The 25,508-nt window shown below is 38.0% G+C and overlaps 1 long non-coding RNA gene across 2 annotated transcripts; it reads right to left on the bottom strand.

The window, feature by feature from the left end:
* Positions 1 to 1,113: 1,113 nt before the first annotated feature.
* LOC120407181 lies at positions 1,114 to 9,384 on the bottom strand. 2 transcript variants are annotated; one of them, XR_005599828.1, is made up of 4 exons: positions 9,247 to 9,384; positions 8,941 to 8,976; positions 8,285 to 8,408; positions 1,114 to 1,319 (listed from the first exon to the last, which is right to left on the bottom strand). It is a non-coding gene; the product is annotated as an uncharacterized LOC120407181 (long non-coding RNA). The 2 variants fall into 2 exon arrangements; XR_005599827.1 differs by lacking the exon at positions 1,114 to 1,319 and adding an exon at positions 6,223 to 6,370.
* Between the last annotated feature and the right edge of the window lie 16,124 nt (positions 9,385 to 25,508).

The raw sequence follows: 25,508 nt of genomic DNA, 5'->3' as shown, positions 1-25,508 counted from the left end.
TTCTGTCTGGATATAACCAGGACATGATTGAATTTGTTGTGGCCAGAGAGGATAATATTGCAATATTCAGGATGAGGTGAGAGCCTGGACAAGAGTTTTAGCTGTGTGATTAGATAGGAATACATAACATTTAAGCTATGCCAGAAAGAATTTGCAAGATTTAGAGACAGCCCAGATGTGAGGACCTAGAGAGAGGTCTGAGTTGAAGATGACACCCACATTATGGGCCCACGTGACAGACAGGATGGTGGTGCTGTCCACAATGATTAATACAAAAAGAGATAGCAGGAAAGTCTTGGGGGCAAGGGTGTGGACATTAGGAGCTCTGTTTTAGCCACACTTAGCTTGAGCTGGTGGCTAGACATCCATGAGATGTTAGAGAGACATCAATTAATTTCACATGTCACTGAATAGCATCAGCTGATAACATCTTTTTATATGCATTTTAAAACGGGTAAATTTCAGATACAAGGAGGCTACAGGAAGAGCATAATAAAACCTGCCTTCAGCCAAAGACATTAGATTTAAAGATGGCGGCATTATAGCATACCTATGATTGCCTATCTCATCAAAGAGAATTTATGGTTTTGAATTTTCAAAAAGGCTTTGAGTACTTTGCAGCATCCAGCTCCAACTCAACACAAATTAAATTATCCCTCCTTTAATCCATTCAATTTATTCCTAAATGAAATGCTTGAGTGAATAAATAAGCCTTGCAAAGTTTGCTATGAAAATTTAAAAAACTAAACAAATATAATACCGACTAGAGCAATGCAGGAGTAAATTCCACTGCCCTGAACCCTTCACTTAGAACACTTAATCCTTGGCCTTTTTATTTTTTAAGTAGAAGTTAGCATAGGTGCTTCAGATAGCACACATGGGGAAAAGAAAAGTATAGCAACAGAGGTAGCCAGGTCCCAAATCATTGATATAAAACCCTATACCATAACCGGAAACATACTATCAAAAATATATATGAAAAGATATAATATCTGCTAAATGTATGTAAGGAAAGTATGCTTACGTATAAAATCCTATACATGTTTGCAAAATGTCTTGTGTCGTTTAAAAGAAGAAGGAAAAATTTAGGAGTTGTCAATGTGTGTGGTTAAATATAGGGAGTGTTGAACAGCCTTTATTACTTCACTTCTAGTACTAGTAGCTATTTTCACACAGAACAATTAGCTCAGAGTTAAACATGGTAGTTGCCACAGTATGAAATGTAGTCTTCCTGCTGGGTAGAAAACTGGGTGAAGTTTCCTGCTGGTCTGCCAAGCCTGAGGTGATCAACAGTAATCCTGCAGGCATCCTCTGCTCTTCTGGTGATAAAGAATGAGAGAGTTTTGGCTGGCTGCTGATTGTTCTGCAGTTTCATTTGCTGATTTAAGGGAGGGGATGTTTGATCTCTCTATTTGCAAAATTAATTTCTATTTTCTGCAGTTCTTGATGGGGATGAGACTCCATCCTAAGTACTCTCTGTGGTCCCAAAAGCTTTGCAGCATTGTTAAGCACTGCAGGGACCTTTGCCTAATATATGAACACTTCAAAATTTGCCAGAGAATTGATGTTCAGGAGAAATATATATTTTGAAACACAGCTGTAAATTGTGTTACAAAAGTTAGTGTACTTGTGTTTTTAGCACCTTGTCATTGTTACTTTGTATCTTTAATTTTATCTATATTTAATATTGCCAGTAAAGATATCTGATGGACTAATGAGACTACAGGTAACTACTATTCTGTGTTTAGATTAGTGTGATGAAAAGGTTAAAAATTCCTTTCCTGAACAGTTCTATTGTTCAAACTACAGTATTGTGTACTTTCCTGTCATCTGTTATAAATGTTGACAGCTTAACATGAAATTAAGATATTGCCCAAAACATACATATAGCTATTTTGCTTTTTATAGCAATTTGGAAGTACTTACGGTTACAAGTTCTTCTCATCACATATAAACGTTTAATGTATGAAAAAACATGAGACTTCTGGCTTAAATAGATGAAGATCTATTGACTTCAATGGAAGTTTGCTGATTTACACCAGCAGAGAATTTGGCCAATGAAATTTCAAGATCAGTAAAAACTAGTGCTTTTGAAATGACACTTACACACATCCTGGATATATAAATACTTTTAAACCGTGGTTGAAGGGCAGATTTGACTAAAACAATGTAAATTAACATAATTTAAATATTATTCAAGTACATAAGTGGTTGTTACAAGGAGGAGGGAGAAGAAATGTTCTTCTTAACCTCTGAGGATAGGGCAAGAAGCAATGGAATTAAATTGCAGCAAGGGCAGTTTAGGTTGGACATTAGGAAAAACTTCCTAACTGTCAGAGTGGTTAAGCACTGGAATAAATTGCCTAGGGAGGTGGTGGAACCACCATCATTGGGGATTTTTAAGAGCAACTTGGACAAAGGGATGGTCTAGATAATACTAGATGACCTCTCGTGGTCTCTTCCAGTTCTATGATTGTATGATTAACTAATGTTTAACTAGCACATGTTTACTGAACCTAAGTAAATTAACAGACAACAGAGTTGAAATATATTATATGAACTTATATTTAAAATTATTGGTCTTAACTTGAGCTTGGCAAACTGTAAGAAATTATTTGTGAATATTTGGATAACTTCTGAGCAGAGCTGTGATCCAACCATGTTCTCAGCCCTTTTAGTTCCTATTTTGGAACATTCATCCAAGTTTGGTTTATGTAAATGCTTCCTGGAAGTAATTTTTTGCTCATTTCTGAGATCCAGCTGATTCTCAAACAAAGGCATCTTAGAAAATATGTGAGACAGATACAAGGATCAGTTAAATATAAAATATTAAATACTATGTATAAAAGTGTAGTTGTGTATTTGTTACTAAAGTGCCCATGGCCCCTAGTTATAGATCAGGACACTGTTGCATTAGTTGCTGTATATTATGGTCCTGATTCTAATTTCACCCCAGTTTCTCACTGGTGTGAGATCAGAATCAAACTTTGTATATGAAAACTACTGTGGCTCAAGTGGTCAAATAACAATACTAAATATTTGTTTTCAGTTCCATATTGTTTGGGATCAAGCTAAGTTTATTTTATTTTATTTTTTAATTTACCTCAGCCACATCACCAGAATATCTCATTACAATCAGACATTTAATTTTAAATGCAATTTTATGTAAGTTGAAAGATGATCTCTGATACAAGGAATACAAGCACTTGAGGATTTCAGGCCACAGTTAATCAAATAGGCACTTATTTACCTATAACCTCAAGAATTAAGCATGAATTAGACAGTAGAGGTAGATGGAAGAATTTAAAAAAACAACAACATTGCTTTCTCTTCTCTGACGTTTCTTGATTTCACTAGTGTGGTGAATTTTTGGTCCCCTCCCACCCCCCTCAATTATATTTAGGTTTCACTAAAAAGATCACTTATCTATAGTTACTTTGTTTCAGGTACAAATTGTTAATCATTTTTACCTTCCAACAGCTTCTGGTTACTTGTATAAAATAAAAGGCCTAGTTCTGCATCCCTTCAATGAGATTCTAAAATAAGTAGGGTTGCAGATCTATTAACTTGATATATATCATTCATATATATCCCAGTGCAGAGATACTGGAGCAAGCATTATACCAGGTTAAAGTTATTTCACTAAGCCCCATTATAAAAAGTGTCAAACAAATATTTTCAATAGCAAGAATGAAATGAAGAAATAAGAAGAAAAGTAATAAGTGAAAGTACTCAAATTGAGTCTAGTAATTAGAATTATTGTCTTTTTCTTCACTGCTTGAACACCCTTCACCAACCTCTTGTTCATAAAAGCCTAATTTGACATCTTGAAAATGATCTTTTCCATGTTCAAATGATCTTCCATGATCTTCCCTATCACTTGGGTCATGTCTTGATGGACCAAATGGGATTGTATTTCTGTTAAAATGGTTCTATCAAATTAGTTGAATATGACTGGAAAGCCCTCTTAAGATGCAGATCACATAGCATGTTCACATTACAGCCACAGCTCAGTTAATCTTCTACTTGTGTGTGGGGCGTGGGGGAGGAAGAGTTATGCCTTCAAAAATGTAGGGTGCCTGTTTAAATCAGGCACATAGTAAATTTTTTGTAGAGCATATATTTTACTTTGTCTCTTAAAGATATTTTCAGCATTTAAGCAGGGCCTTACAAACTCAGGGACTGATCCTGTAAGTTTTGCCCGTTGACTTCTAGGTGAGTTGTGCGTGCACAAGAGTTGTAGGATCAGACTCGTCATGTCAAATCCTAGCTCTACAGAAGTCGGTGGCAAAACTCTCACTGACTTCAATAGAGCTTAGATTTCATCTATGATATGTAAGTGTTTAATTATATTAATAATTTCTATGTACATTTGTGTGAAGTTAACAAAGATTTAAAATCTCATGTAATATAGTAAAGAATTATTTGAATTTACACGTTTAATATAAATGGGAATTTAAAAAAAGCTAGACATTAACAGGAGCTTATGCAAATCTACTTGCTGAGAGCCTTGATTTACAATGCTGTGTAAATCACATGTGCCTTTCTGAAAACATTCCTTCTGTATGAGAAATCAATATTAAATCTGGATGGATACTGTTGGACAGTCTCTGCCATTAAGCTCCCATAACTTTAACAGATGAGGTTTCAGCAAGATCATCACCAGCAAGCAAAAATGCCACTCATCCACATCAACGGGTGGGGAGAATTGATGGGATCAACAGTGAAAGGGGGATAGTCCCAGTAGCAAGGGATGGAGACAATTGCCAAGGGACAATAGGTTGCTCCTCCCGCTGGGAACCTCTGGCCCCCATTGGCTAGCTGAGAGAGAGAGGTGCTGATTGGCCAGAATTCCCGGGCTCCCAGGATTTAGCCCACTGCAGGGGCCATGTGGAGCCTTTTTCAGCTTCATTCTAGCAGCCCATCCTACCCACCCAAACAAGGAATGGGAACCTAGCCTGACAGGTGCTGTGGATCCAGCTGATCATAAGTGATCTCTCTCCTGCCATCCATCTCCACCCTCTGACAAACAGAGGCTAGGTACACCATTCCTTACCCATCCTGGCTAATAGCCATTAATGGACTTAACTTCCATGAATTTATCCAGTTCTCTTTTCAATGCTGTTATAGTCCTAGCCTTCAAAGCCTCCTCAGGCAAGGAGTTCCACAAGTTGACTGTGTGCTGCGTGAAGAAGAAATACCTTGTATTTGTTTTAAACCTGCTGCCCATTAATTTCATTTGGTGGCCCCTAGTTTTTGTATTATGGGAATAAGTAAATAACTTTTCCTTATCTACTTTCTCCACATCACTCATGATTTTATATACCTCTATCATATCTCCCCCTTAGTCTCCTCTTTTCCAAGATGAAAAGTCCTAGCTCTTTAATCTCTCCTCATCTGTTTAGGGTGTTGGAAAGAAATTGGGACAATTGGCAGAGGACCAAGGAGGTTTTTTGACCCCACTCTCAAGCCACAATGGGTTACATAGGAATATGCTTAGTACCTAACTGAGGTAACGAGGTGCTGTTTATTCATCTTAACTTGCAGACACTTTACAGTATGGTAAAGAGAATAAAATAAAAGGTTTCCAGAGGTAAAAGAACTGGTGTTGGGCCTTGTGCTCACATGATAGGCTCAGACCTTGTGGCCTTTGCAGGACATGTCAGACCGTGTGGTCGTCGTGAGCTGAGGTTCCCAGAATGCTGCACCCTCTGTCCCTGCTCATGGGGGGAAAGTGTCTGAGGATTCAGAGAGAGGTGAGTCCTGGGGTGTAAGCTGAGGAGAGCCACCTCTTACAAATTGTATGGCAAGGTTCCCTTACCCCCTGCACTAGAACCAATTCCACCTGGTATAGGAGAGTGCAGATGATGGGAGGGTAGCATCCCTCCCATGTGTTTAAAGTTTAATAAAAGTTGCAGCCTGCCACTTAATTCCATGCACGTGTCTGTCCTCATTTTCCTTCTGTGTCCACATCTATTGTAAATAAAACTGTACCTTCAGATAAACTTCAATTTATATATGACATGATGCATTTTCTCATAAGAACTTTCAGGAATTATCTGAACTGAACTTCTGAATGTTTGTCCATTACTCCAGGAGACATTGCATAATGAAATGAATGCAGCTTTTATTTAGTACCTCATTATTTGATTTCTATTTTTAGCATTTCTATGCCAAGCAAAACATATTGGTCGCTCTCTGAAGTGCTTCCCACTGGCAGAATCTTTGTAAATGGGAAAAATGATTAGTATATCTCATCAAGCCTCCATCTAGTTTTAGTAAGCATGCGGAAGGGATAGGATCTTAGGTTTGGCTACTGCACCTGTCTTTGACAGGATCTCTCCAAAGGCGTCACTTTGTGCTAAGTGATCTACAAAAACATAAGACAAAATCCCTGTGTCAAAGAGCTTTACAAATTCCAAATAACTGCCCTGTCAGTCTATTTCCTTCTGGCTAGGAGTAGAGGACAAAGAGCCGTAAAGAGATGAAGCAATAGCACAGCTACTTTAACCTCTTATACTCTGGAGGAAATAATGTATTGAGGACTGTAATATTGTGCTACTGTAACCCACACACCTTCTGGGTGTGGTGTTCTGTCCTATCTAGTGAGAGAATTTACTTAGAGAGAATTAAATGAATTTGCTCTATAGCCTTAGCTAAGAGCCAGTTGGCTTTTAGCTCATGCAGTAGAGGCTCATGCACTAAGTTCCAGAGGTCCCACATTCAATCCCACCCGCTGATAGCATGTAGTGCAACTATTGCTGTGTAACAGATTACTTCATGAGTTCACATGATCATATCTAAAAAGGGTAAATCAGATGACTCGAGTAAGAGGCCTGTGTAGAAGGTCAGTTATAATGCCTACTGGTCATGCAATGGCTCAACAGTCTTTTTCAGTCTGTCTGTTCTGGAAGGAGGGGCTTGCTGGGTCAGTCCCTCCTGTGTATTCCTTCTTCTCCCATCAGGGCTCTGTCACAACAGAAGGTGGAGGGGGCAAGGTAGGGGAACTCAGGCGCTCCCACTGTGTTGGGTCCCAACCGAGGACCCTAAAGGGATGTTGCAGTGTCCAGACCACTCCCCCTTCTCCCTGAGGCTCTTGCTAGAGGGCTGGAACTCCTCCCTTTGGGGTAGTAGCACGTTAGTCTGCCCTCAGAGGTAATGTTCTGCTCTTCAGGGCCTTTCATGGGTTCTCACCTCCAAAAGGGGATGGTGGGAGGATCTGGATCACTGCTTCCGGAGTGGTTTTACCAGTGCCATAATCATGGTGCCAGAAGCTCTGGATTTTAACCTCACTTCCTTGTGAAGCTTATAACTCCTTTCCCCTGGGCTGTCAGTTCCCTTTTAAACTGTCCCTCCACCTAGAGCATGCCCTGCTAGCCCAAGATTGCTCCATGTGTTGCTCTGGTTTAGTGTGAGGTCTATCAACCCCATCACAATCTGTAAGCCTCACATCAATCCCAAGGAAAATAATGAAATGGCTGATATGATCTCAGTCAATAAAGAATTAAAGGATAGTAATATAACTAATGCCAATCAACATGGGCTTATAGAAAATAGATCTTTTCAAACTAGGTGTGTGGGTTTTTTTATTACATTACAGGTTTGGTTGATAAAGGTAATAATGGTAATGTAATATATTCAGACATTAGACTTGGTACAGCACAGCATTTTGATTAAGAAACTAGAATGATTCAAAATTAACCTGGCACACATTAAATGGATTGCTAACAGATAGATCTTAAATGTAACAGTAAATAGGGAATCACCATTGAATGTGTGTTTCTAGTAGGGTGTCACAGGGATCAGTTCCTGGCCTTCTGCTATTTAACATTTTTCTCAAATGGCACAGAGATTGGAGTAGTGGTAAACAATGAAGAGGTCAAGTCACTGACACAGAGCAATCTGTACCACTCAACGAAACAATATGGATTTTATATAGCTAAATGTAAAGTTATACATCTATGAATGAAGATGCAGTTCACGCTTGCAGGATGGGGGACTGTATCATGGGAAATAGAGACTCTGAAAAAGATTTAGGGGTCATGATGGCTAATCAGATGAACATGAGCTCCCAGTGCAATGCTGTGGCCAAAAGGGCTGATGCAGTTCTTGACTGTATAGACAGGGGAATCTTGTGTACAAATGGAAAGGTTACATTACTTCTCTATTTGGAAATGGTGTGACTGGTAGTGGAATATTGTCTCCAGTTCCGGTGTCTGAAATTCAAGAAGGATGTTAAAAAATTGGAGAGGTTTCAAGAGTCATGAGAATAATGAAAACATACTTTATAGTGGTATACTCCAGGAGCTTAATGTGTTCAGTTTCTGAATGAGAAAATTAAGGGGTGACTTGAGCAATCCTTAAGTACCTACATGGGGAACAGAAATTCGAGAAGCGGGTTCTTCAATCTAGAAGAGAAAGGTATGACAAGATTCAGTGGCTGGAAGTTGAAACTAGGTAAATTCAGACTAAAAGTAACATTAACATTTTTTAACAGGCAGGGTAATTTGGCCATTGGAACAATTTAACAATGAGAGTGGTGGATTCTCCATCAGTGGAAACTTTCAATCAAGATTAAATGTTTTTCCCCCCCAAATGATGATGTTAAACTATAGGAATCAGGAATTAAATTAAATCAGGAATTAATTCCAGGAAGTCCTATGACCTGTAATAAGCAGGCGGTCATTTTACACCATCAAAATGGTCCCTTCTGGCCTTAGAATCTGTGAATCTGTATTTTTGCATCTTTTTGGTGAGATGAGATTTGCAGCACTAATTTTGTTTCTTTGGTTTTTCTTCAGCACAATTCTTAAAACACTGCATAAAATAGTAGCTTGTCTGATGCCAAACACTCTGAAATCAGTAGTTAAGATTTACTATTTCCATTCTGAATAATGTTTATTATAAAGGAAGGAAAACATGACTGTAAGGCAAGCATACATTTTCCGTCAAGGCACAGCAGTTAGTCTTCAGTGACTGATGTTGTTTGTAGTTTGGGAAAGTAATAATAGAGAAACAGCAAGTAAGAAATGCATTTTTAGCAAAAACTCTTTGTTCATCCCATTTTGTTTTTTCTCCAATAAAATGAGTGCTTATTACTGCCAATAATGAAGATAAAAAGCCAGGAGACCGCTTCTCATAGCTTAATAAAACTATAAAAATTGATGAACAACATGTAATGAAATAGTCATGATGAAATTTGTCTGCTAGAATGAAGTATTTTGTGGTGAAGCCTGTGGTACATACCATGCAGACAAACTTTCTTAATGATAAATAATAGAGTTACTGATACTATAAATAAACACTGAAGCAAATGAAAATGCCCCTAGAAATGAAAAATTATTCCCAAAGTCACTTTTCTAAAGTACAGAATACAACTGTCAGTTGTACATGGAATTTCCTAAATGTAGCAACACAGGGCCCGATTGGGTACTTTGAATTTGTATGTGTTGGGGGTAATGCAGAATTGTATGACCTCAGGGGTGCCATCACAATGGGAGATATTCTGCTTCAGTTACAACACTTCCTCTGGCTCTTGAACATGCAGGAAAAGGGGTACATACCTCACCCCTGTGAAGCCTGCACAGGTCACCTCTGGCCAGCCTTGTGGGCTGCTGCAGAGTGAGTGGGATGATAACTTCACCCACTCCCTCCCTGCCTTTGTTTGCCTCTTTGTGCTTCTCTGAGTCCAAAAGTATGATTTTCTCTAGCCCTTGTGTAGAGAGTAATTGTCTCAGGGAAACAAAAAACTCCTTGTGTGCTTTTAACACTTGCCTCAAAGACCAGCAAAAAACATAAAAGCAGCAAAGAATCCTGTGGCACCTTATAGACTAACAGACATTTTGGAGCATGAGCTTTCGTGGGTGAATACCCACTTCGTCGGATGCAAGTAGTGGAAATGTCCAGGGGCAGGTATATATATGCAAGCAAGAAGCAAGCTAGAGATAACAAGGTTAGTTCAATCAGGGAGGATGAGGCCCTGTTCTAGCAGTTGAGGTGTGAAAATATCTGATATTAGGAATGGCAATATACAAAAACCTATAGGAGAACACTTCAACCTACCTGGCCACATAATAGCAGATCTTAAGGTGGCCATCCTGCAGCAAAAAAACTTCAGGACCAGACTTCAGAGAGAAACTGCTGAGCTTCAGTTCATTTGCAAATTTGACACCATCAGCTCAGGATTAAACAAAGACTGTGAATGGCTTGCCAACTACAGAACCAGTTTCTCCTCCCTTGGTTTTCACACCTCAACTGCTAGAACAGGGCCTCATCCTCCCTGATTGAACTAACCTCGTTATCTCTAGCTTGCTTCTTGCTTGCATATATATACCTGCCCCTGGAAATTTCCACTACTTGCATCCGACGAAGTGGGTATTCACCCATGAAAGATCATGCTCCAAAACGTCTGTTAGTCTATAAGGTGCCACAGGATTCTTTGCTGCTTTTACAGATCCAGACTAACATGGCTACCCCTCTGATACAAAAAACGTAGTTATACTTTGCATATGTCTAAGTATGGCCAATGTAGGTCTCCCCTTTGCACTCTGTCAACAATGCACAAGAAGTCAGGCGAAAGCCTTCAGAATTAAACAACTATTTTCCCAATAAGTATGTTTTACAAATATTAAAAAAAAACAAAAGAATTTTAAACTCAAGTGTCAAATCTGGCAGAGAAAGGATCCTTTGTGGTTACTGGACCATGGAGGCTCTGTGAGTTGTAGCGGCTAATCCATATTTTTCAGGGGGGAAATCATTTTCAGTCCTATTAAAACATTATGTACCACAACTGCTCCCTTATTTTATCTTGCATTATATATGGCAGACAGATTCTTGAGATGTCAGGACACTCCACAAAGCATGTACAGAGCACCACAATTGTGCTAGTACCAGGTGAAATTTTCTTCAGGTGACAACAGCAATATGATTTGGATGACAGGGAACCAAAGAAACTATGGCCCAAAAAACTGCATTTCCAAGTTCAGCCAGCCATTCATCTCTGCTTCTTTAATAGTTATGCTATATGCTGTGACAGTATATATATTATGTATAAATGCATGAAACGTATTATCAAATGTAATATGAAACATATGGTAATATCTCTTTGCATATGGGGTCTATTTTCTAACTCCTTTTCCTGTCTCTCAGTAGGTAACCCTGCCAAATCTTGTGAGAGAACTTTTGGATAAACATCCAAAATAATTACATCTACAATATGATCAGAACTCGCCTACAGAAAACCAGTGTATGGAAGCATGCAAATTTACATAGTTTGTATATCAGTGGTTCTCAAACTTTAGTACTGGTGACCCCTTTCACATAGCAAGCCTCTGAGTGCAACCTCCCCCCCCATAAATTAAAAACACTTTTTTATATATTTAACACCATTATAAATGCTGGAGGCAAAGCAGGGTTTGGGGTGGAGGCTGACACCTCGTGACCCCCCACATAATAACCTCGTGACCCCCGAGGGATCCTGACCCCCAGTTTGAGAACCCTTGTTGTATATAAAGTATCTTCCAATAGTGGATATTTCATTATTGGTATATTTGCAATGATATGTATCCTTAATAAAATAGTTAGTATATAAAACAGTTCTAAACAGGCTGTAAAATAAACAAAACAAAGATCAGTGTAAGGTTAAAGAAAAAAATAGAACAAAGACATAGTGTCCTGTATGTATAGGAAATGAAATTAAGAATACAAGCATTGTTCATAGTAAAGATTTTACTCTAATGAAGTTGTTTGTAAATTAGTGACATTTTCAAATTGCTCTCTAGATTTATATGAAATCTGCACCTTTTGGAAATAATCCAAGAAAAGACAGCCCACAATTCTGTTAATTACAAAGTACAATTTTGCTTTGTCTTGAGCTATCAATAATATCTGCTAATTGCTTCTAACTATACCATTTAACTTCTCATGCTGATCTGAGTGATTTCAAAATATAGGCGAAACTAGGAATCTGGATGTATAGGTTGTGGAGAATGTATTTCTGTAAGAAGACTTGAGTAAAATCTCATATTTTATCTGGATCTACTGAGTAGATAAACAAATATCTCCTGTGATCTGCAGTGTCATATTTCCTTTCCCAGGTCCTCTTTATTTTCTGCAAACAAAACTTTACTTGATACAAAATACCTATTATGTAAACCTCTCTGAAAATTATACATGGGGAGATATCACACATGGGAGGCCTATGATATTAATTTTTAAAATAGCATCTGTTTATCTTACATGCCATATTCCCTTTAACACATGAAAGTGAGTTAGTACAGAAACCCATTGTGTGCTGTAATCTATAGAGTGAATATTGAACACTTGAGACTCTCTCAGTAGTTCATATTTATTTCTATTTTGTACTTATGTTTGATCCAAACTTTTTGGTCTGTTTGGACTCTGGTATGAGGGGTTGTGATGGGGTGTGCTCCCTACAGTAGCCCATCAAGAACTGCATTAGGTCAGGTGGGCCTAATCAGCTAATTATGCTAAAAGCAGGGGAGAGTTAGGCTGGAGGTGGTTAATTAGAAACAGGCTCACCTGTGCAGGAACAGGCAGGGCTTGTATAAAGCCAGGTAGCTAGCTGTAGAGAGGAAAGCTTGCTGATGTTTGGAGAGGCTGTGGGGAAGTAGGCTGTAGACACTTCCTGAGTGGAGGGAGTTGGAGGCTTGCAAAGCCAGGGAGTGGGGAAGCTAGATAGGTAGGAAGAAGCTCTGGGAAACCAGCAGCAAGGGGTGGGACAGTTCAGAGACCTTGGCTACTTGTTATAGGGTCCTTGGGCTGGAACCCAGTGCAGAGGGTGGGCCTGGGTTCCCCAACCAGCCACTGGGGAATGGCAAAAGGCATTGGAGATAACAGCCATCTGGCAGGTTTTGAAAGACTCTGAATTTGCCCGAGGGGAGAACTTTAATAAACTGCCCAGAAGGCTAAGCCACAGAGAGGAAGCTGCAGACCTCAGAGTGAGCAGAACAGCAGAGTGAGATGAGATGAGGGAGAGCACAAGCTGGCAGAGCTAATCCCTAGGATGGCCAGCAGGAGGTGCCACTGTGGCAAATGGACCCCATGATGAGGTCTAGAGATTTCATGTTTTCTGAGTTCTATAGAGATTGGTCTGAAACAAAACCCTGAACCTAGATACCCTCTGCACTTTCAGCAAACTTGGAATCTGAACCTAGACCCAGGTCTTTTTGTTTAGGACCATTTTTAATTCTAGAACAAGTCTGTCCCTGCAGAACCTGACAACAAGATATCTCTAATCTAAATAAAATACAAATAAATAACCAAATTTAACTCTAATCTAGAAAAGAAGCTTGTACTACTGATATAGCTTGTTGGCTACTGTGTTTGAAATGTAGCAACTCTGGTACCAATGGTCCGTAACTGAAATATTTAGAAGCAAATCGGGCTTTGCTTAGATGCTTACAGTAGCTTGCTCAGTATCCCTTTGAAGAGGACAAAAGTTGTTCAGGTTATTTTCTCAACTGAATGTACAGACTATATAGATATCTATATCTATAAGATCACTCGGTAGAAGAATATATATATATATATATATATATATATATATGTCTTGTCTTCTACCAAGTGACCTTATTTAGCTTTCCAATTGCTTACCTGTGACAGTCACAGCTGAATTCCAAACTTCGCTTCAGTGCTCACATAAAGAATTCCATATATTAACTAGGTGTACTAAGCCTAAGTCTCTGTGTACATCAGGTAGACTCCTTTGATGTGCCTTTACAGTAGATACTGAGCTAAATTCTCAGGAATATCTATGCATGGAAGTACATGAGAACAGAAAGTGGCTTACTGTTTGGTGAAGACTAAGATTGTCAGCATTAGACATTTCTCTGACAACTAGTCAAGTAAAATGAGCAATCACAAAGTGAGCATCTCTACATGTATCTGGCCAATGATCTTACTTCTGGCCTGTAGCAATGGATGTCTGTGTATTTAACATTTGCTTTCACCACTCTAAAATTGCATAAAATTCAATGTACTGAGAAGCAAAACAAGTAAAGTTACCTGTTGTGAGGGGTCAAATGAGCATTTGTGTTAGATGCCGTGCAGTGAAAGAAATTACAGATGCTAGCGGTGTATGTCTTTACACAAATAAGCAGTATCTATAGATGCCATCTCATAAGATTTTTGTATTGCTTGTCTTGTAGAAGTGATGGATGAAGGTACATAATTTAACATGTACCAGTGTCTTCCAAGGCTTTGTTTTTTCACACATAAAAACAACCATAAATCAGATACTCTCTGTGGGCTACCAGACCAAATTGAAGAGTGAGATACATTTCCGTAATATACTTTTATTGATATTCAACCACACAAGCCATTTCCCAGATGGACACAGAAATACAATTAAATGCACTGATTTTTCTGAGTAGTACAGTGGCTCAGGGAACTATATTTGACTGTAGCACAGAATCAGTATAGCTATAGCAGAAACTCTGATTTTAGAGAATGGCTATCTAGAATAGAATTGCCATTCTAAGGAGAGATTAGATTGAAAGGAATGCCTTAGCCTTAGGTGGCAGCAAAGATTAACATGTCTTTTATTCAATTAGTTCACTTCAGGAACCCATTCCTAGGTTTACTTTGTTATTGAAGCCTTTCTGAATGAAATGCAATATAAGTTCTAAGAAACCAGGGTCTTTGAATACAGTGGATGGTATCACATACATTTTTTAGAAGAAAAAAATGTGATCAATTTGCACCCCATAAGATAACATGGCATCATATATTGCATATGAATAGACTAATTGGAATATATGGCATTCTTTTATTCGAATGGGAACATCCCTTCTCCAGTCCAGCATCTGTATTTGCTTTATTTTATGTTGTAGGGACATAACTTTTGACTTCACACCATCAAATTATTATAGGTATATGTAAAGGCATAGGTGAATGGTCAGTTGATATGATAAAGTGCTGATGGCAGGAGTAACATTCTAGAGAAAAATGAACACAAGATTGTGTTGGACTTACTCTTTCAGTTTTAGTAAATGAAATAGGCATTGTATTCAAGGATCTCTGAAGTGTAGTTCTATAGGAAAAGGTTTCCAGCCATATCTATCTGATGTCCTTCAACCTATTGCTACCTACGGCAAACTGTAAAAGTACGTATCCTATAGATTTATAGGAGAAAGCAAAACAAGCAACTTCAAAACAAATATGTGGAACCAACATTATTAAAATAAAATAGTATCTAGCTCTCAGAGATTTTCACTGGTGTGGCAAACTTCAACAAAAATCATGTAACTGACTGGTGAAATCCATTCGCCTTTTTTTTTTGTCTGAAAAGGTTTGGCAAATTTTGGGACAATAATAAAATAGTATTACCGGTAGTAACATTGTATAAAAAACATGGGTCAGAAAGAATGATTAGATGAGTATTTTTCCTGAATGAGTCATCTGCTTACCTTAGAACTCTCATGGGTTTACTTGTAAGGGTTGTAATAGGCTTTAGCTTAGAAGTACACAAGTTATAAAGTCATGGATAGTTATTTGGATAGTTTTAGTGTATTCTTGAATTGACATTGAAGATACTTGTGGGAATTTTTGTAGTCTAATGAACATTTTTCCTACCATTTTTCTTTCTAATTTAAAACATCTTGCACCACATTGTCAAACATCTTGTTGAGTTATACCATGAGAATTTGGTGCACCATGTGTGTTATATAGCACAATGTAAATGAACAACAATCTGTAAATGTGATAAAGATGTCAGTTGTTTTCATGTGCACAATAACAGGTTGCAATGTTTACAGTATTTTTTTGTTCTTTGGTTAGACAATCTAAACATATTTGTTTGTTATGAACAAATGGGATGCATATCAGAAAGGAAACTCCTGTTATATTAGTTTTTATGCCAAAATATGGAAGTCCACTTCTCTTTGGGAATAGTGATACAAAAGACTGGCAGCTAAAGTTGTGATCCCTATTTTAGCCAACAATCAAACTGATTTTCTCTCATAGTTAGTTAAAGGTAACTATTAAAATGAGTTAAGCATTACAATATTGTCTTTATAGTGTTCCTTCAAGAACTTTGCATCTATGTTTTATTTATTTAATTTCATTCAGTTATTCATGAATGCCTGAAAATGTTAGCCATGTCCAAAACCAAAAACTCTTCTTCCCTGCCCCCAAGAAAGCTTAGTTTTAAGCCCTGATCCTGTAAATATATCCTCTACACTGCAATTCTTGAGTGACTGGATAGCAGAAATTTGTACTATATCTTCAGATAGTCATGGCAAGCCCAATCATCACTTAGGTACTTGGTGGTGTTGATGCATCCCTTCAAACCTATAAGCCTGAGTACTAGCCCATGTAAGACCTAGGTACACATGAGGGAGGCTAGTGTTTCCTGCTACTCATGCGGCCATAGCTTCACTTTTTTTTATTTTAATGCATTAACAAAGGTATGTCTGCTCAAGGTGGAAACTACACTCCAGATCCAGGGAGGATGTAACCTAAGTCTTTAGTTACCCCAGAAATCTTTCCTACCCCATTTAAGCATAGCCTTTGTCCTGAAGTGAACAACATCCTTGTTTTCCTCAGTGCAAGGGAGGCCAAACAGCTGTGACTGCATTCAGTTTTCTTTTTCTAGTGGATTCCACAAGATTGTAGAATGTTGGGGATCCTTTTCTCTTCATTCAGACCGCCTAATGCTTCTAAATGTTTGGCTAGGTGACTGATGGAAGTGTAATAGTGCTGGTATTTGGAGGTATCTGGTGCCTCTCTTCTTGGTATTCTGTTATTGATTATATTATTTGTATTACAGTAATACCTAGAAGTTCCAACTAAAGTCAGGTCCCCATTATGCTAGGCACTGTACATATGTATAATATTTGACAGTACCTGTGCCAAAGAGTTTACAATATAAATAAGCAAAGGTTAGTGATGCAGGGGCAAAGTGAGAGGTGAAAGTAACTTGTCAAAGGCCACATAGCTGCTCAGTGGCAGAGCCAAGACTTCAGGTAGGGCCTACCTCTCTTACATGCCAGGTTTGTGCCTGATCTGCCAAACCACATTGCCTTTCTTTGGAAAGATGCCCATAGGTTGAGCTGCGAAGCTGGTAGACTTTGACTAGTTAGGCTGCTTTCCTCCTGCACAGTGCAGGCAGAGCTACACACCCTTCTCCCACAGTGTAGTCCAATGACCCTTGTGGTCCCTTCTAACCCTATAACTTCTATTTTTTCCGTCTCCTTAAAGTGTACTTATCAGGGGTCTATGTACTTGTCTGGCTGGTTCCATGCAGATACAGTCTTTAGGGGACTTGTGGCTGGTTTTCATGGCTTTCCTCTAGATTCCTTGCCTAGTAACTATTCGCTATCTTCTCCAGCCTCACCAAATTGTCTTTCTAATCCATAAGCACCAGATTTGGGCTGTCCTTTGGTCCAGGATATTCCAATAATCTCTTTGATCAGCTCTTCAGAAACATCGGACGTTCACTCTGGTTTTAGTTTAAGGTATCTGAACTGTAGATTTAGCCCCATTAAAATTGCGACAGTACTTTTAAGTTTACATCTATATGTAAACTAAGGGCATGAACCTATTCAGTGCTCTTCCTAATCCAGGTAAGCACTTAGCATTTGCTTCTCATGGATAGTTGCATTGCCTCGGCACCTTGAAGGACCATCTTAAATTAGAATAGCTGTAAGAGAAATATAATCAGACGGATACACTGTGTTCATAATTTGTAGCTTTTTAGTTTTTAAAATAAACAAATACAAATAGAAGACAAACAAATACCTGCTGAGTATGGAGTCTTACCACGAACAACCTATAGTGTGTTAAGGAATAAGATACCTTTGATATTACTAGAACAAGCCATTTTTCAGATATGGCTTTACAATAAGTTTCTAAAACCTCTCAAAATGTACCTCATTCTCAGTTCCATATCTCAGAAACACCTTACCTTAGTCATCTCAAACTTTTCAAAAACAAAACTTAAAAAAAACAAAAAGTCCTCAGACTACAAATCACATGTGAAATTCCAAATATAAAGGATTTTTTTAGGAACAATTTTTTTGTGGGTGGAGGAAAAAACTGGTCAGAGCCAAAGATCCTTGTCCTGTAAGATGCTGAAAAACCTGAAAGTCAGGAATGTCTTCAATCCACTGATATTGGGATAAAGGGATCTTGGCAACTTGCAGTACCCTGTGTTTTAACTACTGCATGACATTCAGGGGTCTAAAATATTGACTGGAGGTGGTTCTCCACAAAAAAAAGAAATCTCAGAATCTGTAAGACTACAGTCAGGATTGCCTTGGGCTCTGAGAAACTCTTCCCCTGGAAACTGTATACCTCAATATTTTTGAGTCCATAGGAACACAGATTTTAAAATGTACATGCTTATTATTTTACCTATGAAAATAAAATTAATGATTAGAAGATTTGCTCCAGTTTAAAACAACATGCACCATCTGTTTTCTCATCAGTTAATAAGATAAACAATATCCCTATGTGGGGAAAAATGAATTTAAAACAAAAGTACTTTGTATTCTAAATTCTCAAGTGTTTCTGAATTATCTATGTGTATATAAAATCAATTTCTTTTGACATTTCTTCAGTATCTCATTCTAATTCCAATATGAAGACTATTTACTTGATAGTGTGTTCATTAAAGGTTTATTAACAAATCACAGACCAGGCAATCATTCTGACAGCTCATTGCTCTAGTTGGTTAGTGTATATTTTTATATGCCAAGTTCTAATTAAACAAATATTATGCAAATACTATTGCTGTTGCTACAGTCTTAGAAGCAAGAATTATTCTTTGTCATTACTTTCTTTTGTACAATTATCTTTAAATAAAATCTTGACCTTTTCACCCAAGATAGTGATAGTTTGGAACTTCATTACCAGTGGCTTCTTTGAAGATAGCTAAACATTGAATTGTTGGAAGAAAGACCTTTGGATTATTCTGGCATGAATTTACATTGCTGTGTTCTGTCTTGATTAATGCCTGTAATATTTTTTTAGAGACAAAATGTCTCTTAGCATCTTATTCTGTAAAATTCATTATATTTGCTATTAAAATATTTTCACTGCTTTTGCAAATTATCTGAATTCAATGAAGCTTAATGGAGCACTCCCAGCCGCCAGTGGATTAAAGTGAAATTTAATTTGTGATAATCTGCCCAAGACTCTAGAAGCATGAAATATACTGTACACAGGAATTACCTGTTTTACAGTACATCATTACCATTATTAGACCCTAGGCCTTAAGGATACGTTTTCAGAGTTGCATAGGGATTCAGCCACATAACTTCCATTGAATTCAATGTGACTCTCGGCTTTAAACTTGTACGTACGTACTCTAAAAATTTACTCCATAATGGTAGTAACCTAGTCTTGTTTAATTTCATGTTTTGCTTTGTTTTTCCAGCAAAACAAATGTACTATTTGAAAAGGGTTTTAAACAAACCCAATATTCCCAGCCAATCAGTATTGATCTTCTTGTCACATTGTTTTTCTTTCAGGAACAATGGACAACATTTTCAAAAACACCATTTTCAGAAGTGAGTTATACAAGTAGTATCTTAAGTCCCACTGGCTTTCAATAAGATTTAGATTCCTAAGGTGTTTTTGAAAAATGTAATACTAGAGATTAATAGAGATGTTTTTGTCATTACATTTTAGAACTACTTGAATATGAAATACTGGGCTGTGGACTTTTGTATATAGCAGTGGCTCGCAACCAGGGTACAGGTGCATGTACCCCTGGGGGCAGGCAAAGGCCATCCATGGATTACATCAGCTCATCTAAATATTTCCTTAGTTTTACAATGGACTACATAAAAAGCACTGGCAAATTTAGTAAAAACTAAAATTTCATACAATGACTTGTTTTATTCTGCTCTATATTCTATACACTGAAATGTAAGTACAATGTTTATATTCCAGTTAATTAATTTTATAATTCTATGATAAAATGAGAATGTAAGCAATTTGTCAGTAACAGTGTGCTGTGACACATTTTGTATTTTTGTTTGATTCTGTAAGGAAGCACTTTTTAAGTGAGGTGGAAGTTGGGGGTATGCAAGACAAACGAGACTCCCAAAAGGGGTAGAGAAGTCTGGAAAGGTTCAGAGCCACTAATATATAGCATACATGCTAAAAAGTAATAGAATTACTACACATAGATCTAACATTTTTTAGTGAAAATATCCTCCATGTTAACCAAACATAAAAATACCAAATGGAATCAGTCCCATGGAACTTATAGACTTTAGCAATTGGAGAGGGATATAGATGGAGAAAGATTGAGACTACCACTCCTCCATAGACAAGCATTTCCCAGTCCACTGCAGGAATTTGTAGTTTAAATTGGGATTCCAAAGAGCACAAATTTCAAAAATAGTTTTTACCTGGTGATTGCCTCATAGAAATTCTGCACCTTTAAGGGAAGCTAGCATTAGAGAAAATAACAGCTCAAAGTTAACCAAATAAAACAAGGAAGACTATTAAAAAACCAAACTTATAATGTAAATAAGATCCTCCAAGAAATGCTTTAATTCAAGAGGCAGAGGCATAAGGAATAGTCTACAAAATGTTGAAATGATGCTTGTCAAGAAATCAGCTAGAGAAGGACTAACTTCAACAGGCTTTAACTGACATTACTGTGAATCAACAAGGACTGAAAGAAAAGCTAGAGTGAAGCAGAATCAATTCGAGATTGACCTGGGGAGAAATTTTCAGTGAACCTTTTTCAATGGAAAAAATGCATATTCATGTTTCACACTTTTTATTAAATTTCTATTCAAAACAACTGTAGAAATTTCCTTCAATTTTATAATTTTTAATTTTTTTAATAAAAAAATCATATGCTCAAAATCAAAACATAGTTTTGGGTCAACCAATAACTTTGACCCAAAATTAATTTGTATTCAACTTCTTGATTTGTGGACAATTCCCTCTCCTGCCCCCCGCCAAATGGTTTGGTTTGACCCAAAATATTTTTTGCACCTTTTTTTGCAATTGCAAGCAGACAGAAAAAGACATTATTCACACAGCTGTTTCGGTTTATTTTACAGCACCTAGAGGGGTAGTAGGTGTCTCATGATGCAGATAAGAAGCCAAGGTATACACCCTAAGGAGATTATGGTTTCATATGGTAAAATAAATGAAAACTCACCAACTTTTTAATGGTTTGCAAGCCACATACATGTAATGAGACCCTGACCCAAAGAGATTAGTCTAAACAAAGCAGATAGACCAAGCTCATTCTGCTTGTATATTAACCCTTTCTCCCACCCCGTGTCTGTCTGTCTTGTTTATTTAGACTGTACTCTCTAGGGTGGACTGTCTCTTAGTTTACAGGCTAGATCATGTAAATGGATTAAGGCTTAATGAGGGCACAAGAGTGGAACCATTTGTAGGGTCTAGTCTGTGTTTGTACAGTTCCTAACACATTGGGGGCCATTATTCTGGTTGGAGTCTCTAGGTACTACTGTAATATAAGTAAAAGCTGCAGAGCCTGTGCAGGAGACAACGAGAATGGGATGGAGTGGAAATGGGAAAACTCAGGAATTCTCTGCTCAGAGAAATGTGCATGTCACCATTGAATAGACATTCAGTTTTGCAGCCTGAATATAATTATGTAAGAGAGAAATTTTGAGGCACTACAGTGGATCTTCAGGAGCAATATGAGTGAGGAGTGGCTTTTCAGTCCAGCTGAGGAACGAATTTCCATGCATAGGGAAACATGGGAGATGGAACCTATAGTTGGTTTGGTGGCAATTGGGCTGTAATTTACATCCCCTACAGCATTAAGAAAAAATCTTGTCAGGACAAGAGAATTACAAATATTCTTTTAGAACATGGAATCCAGCACCAGGCTTCCAGCTACAAGAACCTGATACAAATTCTTACACAGATGACTTGTTTAATTGACCAATTCAGAGACCAGTCAACTTTGAAGAAAAATCATCTTGGGAAGCTTATTATGCCCAGTTTGAAATAATAAGCCAAATGAACCATTCGTCTGAGGAACAGAAAGTATTATTTCTTGCTATCTGTATAAAGGGGCCTGCACCTATTTTGCTCAGCAATTTATCAGACAAAAACCATGAAGAGTTATCAACCATTAGCAGTAGCTACATTAACCAATCATTTTGGAGCTGGACAGCAAACAGAATTTGCAGGGCTGAAGAATTACGCTAGATGAAGTGAAACATTTCTGCCAGAACTGATTTAAGATGCACTAATTTTTTATGACTATTAAGCACAACCATATGCTTCTAAGGAACTCTAAGATATATTATCTCAAACTGATTGATATATTCTTTATTGATGATGAACCAAACATTTTATTATCAGTCATTCCCAAAACACTACAAGAAGTTTTGGGATATGCTTTTGATATGGGTGTTCTATCTACCAAATGACCAGAGAAGAAAACATTTCATAATGTGAGATGGACTGGAAGAACAAAGTTGGATGAGAGAAATGAGAATATGAAAGTCAGGGCAAATAGCAACAATGACAAAAAACAGTGCATATAACAGCAAGGAATACTTCGGTACAGAAGCTAGTAGCAACCCTTTTCACCCAAAATAAAAAATATTTTTTGTGATGACATAAGGGTATGTTGAGGCTATGGCCTAGTACAGGGGTGGCCAACTTGAGCCTGAGAAGGAGCCAGAATTTACCAATGTACATTGCCAAGATTTCAACTTGCAGAAGAGATTGAGAATGTGGGAAACAAGTTTAATTTAAAGACAGAGCCCAGTGTCTCAAGAATTCAGCTAATTTGCCTAAATGCTTGAAGATTCTGGTCTAAGTTTCTAATAGGAAAGAGAAACTAGCCCTATAGACACTTTATGGGTTTTATTAGAAGGGCTAATCAAGCAAACATTAAAATTCAGCAGTCATATTGTTAAGACTATTATAAACTGTCGCTACTCTGACTTAAAAATTATAATAGTTATTAAATCAAATGCATAATTGAAATTGAGTCAATATATCAGTAGATCAATAATTATATGGAATTAAATCTCCCTTTACTCAGGTAATCAAATTAATACAGCCAATAATCAAATGATCTTAATGCAACTGTCAGTTAATTCTTACAATATGAACTTAAGGAGGCATTTAGTTCCAAACCCCAATTACAGGACCTTCTCTACCTGCTCCCCTCCCGTGCCCCGCCCCCCCCAGTAAGGAAATCAACTGAACATTCTGGAATCAAAACCAAATTTGAGGATTGAGAGATAAACCTAAAGTAAATTTAGACTTCTCTTAAAGTTCCCATATGATTAGTGGCTATCCTCTCTGCTTGCTCCCCGAACCTGAATACATGACTTCTGATATAACTGTAGTCAGCAGCTCTCACTTCCTCTTCTAGAGTACAACTACATTTTGTTGACACTCTTCTCTAAAAGAATTATTGCTGGTGCCTTACGAGATATGAATGCACATGTTAGCGGTCAAACACGCATTAAAGTTCATACATCAAAAGAACTGGGGCGGGGGTGTGTGTAAGATGTGAGTTGTCTCCATTCTTTCAAAATAAGAGGAAAATATGGAGAGTAAAAAAGGTTCAAATTCTTCATCTTCAAACTCCTGTGTCATCAGTCAGATCTCTGTTTTAGGGAGACATTGCTGCTCAGGCTAACATAGCCTGAGGTTGTCCTTGTCTCTCCTTTCCATAAGACCTCAGAAAGCATGGTTAGCTGGTGTTGTGGTGACCCATGGAGAACATGCCATCTTCTGTATTGACCCTGACCATTAAGGTTGGAATTCTAGATTGTTCCACCTTATGGCACCTCCTTTAAAGTCTTCTGGATGAATTGGGGACATCACCCAACATGAACTCCAACAACATGGTCTAATCCTTGTCAAGGTGGGCAACAGTGACCCTCTGTCATTTTGGACATCCCCCCTTTAACCAGCAGCTCTTTTACAATATTCACCATTACAACCCCAAGCAATGTCAGTTTCACAAATAAAAAAAAAAAAGGGATAAACAGTTCTGAGGAAGCTCTTCCAGGCTTAGACTTTGCCATTTTCCCCACTTTGGGTAAGAACTGAAGGATACCAGACAGTGCCAGGCATCCACTAGAAGGCCTTTGCACATGCAAGAGTATAACTAATGGCCCAACAGTCACTGGCATTCATTCATACTCATACATCTTCATACAACCTGGTAGAATTTCTTTAAATAAATTTACATGCCTCATGGCAACCTTCATGTCACCTATTCAGCCAGCAAGGAACTGGGGAACTAATTATTGTGGCTTTAACTACTGCGTGAAGAATCATGTCTCACTTGAAGAGAACAGCAAGATGAGCACACTTCCTGTTAAAACAAGGAACTTGAGGCCACTACGCACAGGGGAGCAGGTCTGGGTCACATGAGGCAATGGCAAAAGTCCAAGCTGCAATGAAACACAGGTCATATGAGTTAGCTAAAGACTCAAGACAGTGGAAAAGACAAAATTGTGGAGTAACAACAGCACACCTGGACTGACAGAGTGAAGGCCAGGGCCAGGAGGCCATAGAGAGCTGGTGGCTGAAGCTCTGACCTGATGTAGGAGACTCAGACAAATTGAGGTTTATGAGCACTACACAGGACCAACAGGATGCTACCCAACAGAATGAAGGAAGAAAAGGGTTAAATAAGTCCCCCATCAACTCTGATAACACAAACAAGAAGCATGCGACTGGTTTGAAAACCAGCATCCTTTAAGGACTATGAGACCTAAGAGGTTGAAATAGGATGGAGTTAAAGACTGTGTCTCTAGGATGGGCTATGTACTAATAACCTCTGGCTCCATTAAGTCAGCAAGCACTGGCACAAAAGACGACAAACAGTCTTTAAAAGAAAGATACTCCCACCTGAATGAAACTTGTAAGGAGGAGCACAGATTGCAAGAGAAGAACTTGGAAGAAGCAGCAAGAAGTCAATCTGTGCACATGGCTAGCATGCTAATTCCAATCACAGCAACTCTGTAAATATACTTCTTAATAAAGAGCAATTTAAGTTTTAATAATGTGGAGTTTTCATTTTATTACCCAGGACACGTTACATGAAATACTCCTGGTGATCAGCATCCATTAGGCTCTGGGGCTCTTGTTTTTAGGTGGAGGAGAGTAGAAATAGGAGGAAGGGGTTAGACTTGGTGAGTGTAGCGCCAGTTTTCAGGTAACCTGCATGCTTGCCTTTGGTCTGCAGACATAGCAGAGGAAACTCATTGCAGCACTATTTTAATGAGCTGTGATTCTGTTGGGTGTGTGTGTGTTAGAATGTTCTGGAGGGGGACCTGGTTTCCTATAGTGTGAGTGTCACCCCTTCTGTTTCCTATCCAGTGCCTCTCCCTTAAGGGGAAAGTGTAGCAAAATCTCTGCTGGGAGATTCTGAAGCGCTTTCCCCCAATCCTCTGGGTTTTTCTGTGGGATGGGAGAATATAGTGTTACATTTTCAAAACAACTACATTTTTTTAACCATAGTAGATATGTTAGATTATCAATAATAATGTCACTATAAGATGTAA

This window comes from Mauremys reevesii, linkage group 5 (genome assembly GCF_016161935.1).
Source record: "Mauremys reevesii isolate NIE-2019 linkage group 5, ASM1616193v1, whole genome shotgun sequence".
In the NCBI taxonomy this organism is placed as follows: Eukaryota; Metazoa; Chordata; order Testudines; family Geoemydidae; genus Mauremys; species Mauremys reevesii.
The sequence above is the reverse complement of the archived record's forward strand: the minus strand, read 5'-3'. Positions and strand labels throughout refer to the sequence as shown.